The sequence below is a fragment of the Microtus ochrogaster genome, unplaced genomic scaffold, assembly GCF_000317375.1.
Source record: "Microtus ochrogaster isolate Prairie Vole_2 unplaced genomic scaffold, MicOch1.0 UNK73, whole genome shotgun sequence".
NCBI lineage: Eukaryota > Metazoa > Chordata > Mammalia > Rodentia > Cricetidae > Microtus > Microtus ochrogaster.
The window spans coordinates 873,274-877,140 of record NW_004949171.1 but is presented as its reverse complement, the minus strand read 5'-3'; positions in this window follow the sequence as shown (position 1 = coordinate 877,140).

Below are 3,867 nucleotides of genomic sequence, written 5' to 3'. Positions count from 1 at the left end.
CTTTATTTATGGTTAGAAAAAGCCCAAATCATTTTACTTTTATCAAACTATGAATTCATTCAAGAAAAAATATTCTACTTTCAAAGCTCTCCAATGTCCTTTTTGCGTATTATTTCCTCCCTAATTGTTTCATGGGAAAGCCTTTCCTGTGTTGAAATAAATGTCAGTCGGTAAATGTATTGACACAGTTAGACTCACACACATTGCCGCACTGCTCAGCAGCGTGGTCAGTGCTGTGCTTCACCTTCATTCTTGTCACTGAGGTTCGAGGCTGGTGGCAGACCTGACCACAAAGTCAAATCTTGACACAGAGTTGGAATGAAATTGTGGCTGCAGAGAAAGTTCACGGAGAGGTAGATGGCTGTCTGAGCATTTTATTATTTTGATTTTCAAGAAGGCCTTAGGAAGAAACAGAGGAGGCACTGGTTCAACTCTGTAAAAGACAAAGATGGTAGCTCACCCCTCTAACACCTGCACTTGCTAGATTGAGGGAGGAGTGCTGCCAGCAACTGGAGACCATGCTGAACAGGACAGAGCTCCAGCCAAGTCTGGGATGTGAAATAAATCCTTGCTTCCAAAACAAAACCAAACAAAAGTTGCAAAGAATTTTATATAATCATTAACAATATAGAAGAATCAGATTACAATATCGATTGACAGCCATTGTGTTCACAGCAAGAACAACAGTTCAGTCTCTTGACCTCATCAAGTTGTGGAGTTTGGGCTAGGGGTTTAGCTCAGGGATGAAGCACTGGCCCAGCATTCACAAGGTCCTGGGTTCAATCCCTGAAGTGCAAAGACCAAACTAAAACAACAGCAAAAGTCCAGGAGCTCAGCACTGGGGAGGGTGAGGGAGTTAAATCTCAGCTAGAGGTCAGGCTGGGGTGCACTGTAAGAGCCCGTCTCTAAAAATAAGAATAGAAAGAGGAGGAGGCGACAGGTATGTTAAACAAAACTCAGACTACGCTGTCATATCTGCTGTCACTGTGTATGTCTATAATAACTGTTTGGGACAAATTGGAAGGTGTGGCAGTATTGGAGTATATGTGACATGCATGTGACCTCTGAGATTTCAATACGTTCTCGGCATTCCCAGTGTCCCTCTGTCTCTGGCTCAGGTTTGTGTCTCAAGTGTGACCTCTCACCTCCTGCCCCAGAACCATGCCTTCCTGCCTGCTGCCATGCTCCACACTGTGGTGGCCATGACCTCTAACCCTTTGAAACTGCAAGCCCCAAATCAAGCACTGTCCTTATAAGGTGCCTCAGTCATGGCGTTTATCACAGAAACAGAAGAGTGACTAAGACACACACATGCACGTGTGAGCACACCTGGGTGTGCACAGTGCTCAAGATCCACCCCAGGACTCCACCCTGCTAGGCACCCACTGTGCCAACTCAACCGCATCCCCAGCTCTACATATATTCAGCTTCTAATTCATGGGATGCTGAGGCAATAGCAACTGTCTCTAATAGAAATCCTAACTCAAAGGGGGACCTGAGGAGACATTCTTGGGAGGGATTCCTAGAAGGGATGTAATAAATGTATCAGATCAGCACTGGGCAGAGGCCCTTCTCTGGGCAGCAACAGAACACCTAATCTGCAGGACACTTCTGGGCAGCTGGAGAGCCCCTGCAGCTTGCTAGTTTCACTGCTGTGAGTGTGAAAAGTGTCTCTGCAGGACTCTGCATGGGGATCTCCCATCCTGCTGGGTGGGAATCTTGATTATGAGCAGCTGCCCTGAACTGCAGCTTCCTCTCTGCTCTCATCCTGAAAGTCCAGCCCCAGAGGGACACTGCAGTTCCCTGTCCCTCACCTTGAATTTCCTGCCCTTTGGGCCACACCTGCCACAACGAGAAAAATCCATTCTGAAGCCTAGGTGCAAGAGGAGCCCATGGCGAGGGCTTTCTTTCCATCAAGGGGGAGCTTTCACAAAGATCAGCATCTTTTAGGGTGATTGAGAGTGAGCCTGAACAATTTCTGTAACACTGAGAGATGTCCCAAGTTCCTGGAAAGCAGAGCAGACCCAAAAAGACTGACTCCCTCTGGTGGTCGAACCTCAGATGCCACTATGGTGACTCCCCATTGGTTGGTTGGTCCTTAGATTATTTCTCAGTTTCAGACATGTAAGTCTTTTGATTTCTCTGCTGGCTCACCAGAAATCAGGCTTAGTGACCAACCGGGGCCTTAGGACATTTACTCTGGCTCCTCTTGCTCCTCTCCACACATTCAGGCTCTCTTGCTTTTTTTCTGAAGGTGTGAGAGCAGTTTTAAAGGACAGAGTTGGAGAAATTTACAAGAAAACTCTGTCTTTGCTCTGGTGAATTTGATTTCCAACTGAGAAGGAGCTGGGAAAGATGGACTGCTGGCTTCCTGCTGGGGCACTAGGAACGAGGGTTCAGTGGAGGCCTGCCTGGAGAAAGACGGGTGTCAAGATCCAGAGAGCTCAAGGCTTTTCTACAGATCGAGTTTTTTTCTCTTCTCTCCCAATGCTTAATTTTGGGTTGCACCAAGAATCTCCTGTTGAAAGACTGACACTGCCCTCTGTCCATGCCTCCAGCCCATTAAAGGAGTAAAGTCAGAAGGGTGTTTGAAAAACAAAGTTTAAGGTCTCTCTGTGTAACAGTGTGTTTACCCATGGTTCTATGAGTTCGTTCCCTTTCTTCTTTCTCTGTGATTAGAATCCCAATTTTTCTGCAGACATCTAGTCTGGAGAGAATTGCAAATGTTACTTAAAAGTTGCTACATTTACCTGCCTTTCCCTTGGTCCATGTCTGCCATGCATAAATGAAATTCAGCCCAGACTAGTAATTGCTGCTACAAAGAATGCTGATGTAGGAAGATACAAGGTTCTAGACCTTCCGGGGAACTTATTAAGATCAGCTTTCTAGAAAAAAAGAAGAAAAAAAAAACCCTCAGAGGCTCCACCTTACTGGGCAATTCTTGGATTGAAGGAAAGATGAGGGCTACATTCAAATGCATTTCCTACCCAATTCAGTTCTTAGGGAAGAAACAGAAAATTGGATGAAGAGGTAAGAGGAGAGAGAGACAATGAGAGAGAGTGAGAGAGGTGAACACATTAGGAGAACCCTTTCTAGAAGTGACAGCGTTTCTGTTTCTTTGGGACATGGTACCTTTATACAGCCCAGGCAAACCTCATGTAACTGCCCTGTTCCACCCTCCCCAGCCTCTGGTGTTACAGGTGAACATTGCAGCCCCAGGTCTTCTCTACTTGTCAAAGGACAGCACAAGCTCCTGATTGATTTTAATGCTATAAAGACTGGAAGGTGTCTGCTGATAGGAAATACTTGAGAGCTGCGAAAAGTCAGGGAACAGGGAATTGTGGCCTTTGGTGGTAACGTGGGCCCCAGACATCATCCTAGGACCATTCTGCTGCAAAGTCAAGTACCCTGCATGGTCCTCATTGACAGCACAGGCCTGGACATCACCGTGGCCTCAGGGGGCAGCTCACCCTACTCACATCAGGCTGTTCCTCACGATCCCCATGTCTCCATGTCTGCCCAAACAGTTCTGCTTCTGCTTCTCTTTCCTTTACATTTGTCCACCATACACTTGATTGCCATAGTGGATCCTGCCCTGCCCACATGACAATGGGGAGTGGAGGGGGGTCTCTCCAGTGTCTACACCAGCTGTACCACAGCGATATCACTAGCCTTTTTCTTTTGCTTCATTTGTTTATTCATTTTTGGTTCTGTAGAAGAGTGAAAATAGATCCATATCTATCACCATGCACAAAACTCAAGTCCAATTGGATTAAAGACCTTAATATAAATCTGACCATGCTGAACCTGATAGAAGAGAAAGTGGGAAATACTCTACAACATATAGGCACAGGAGACCACTTCCTA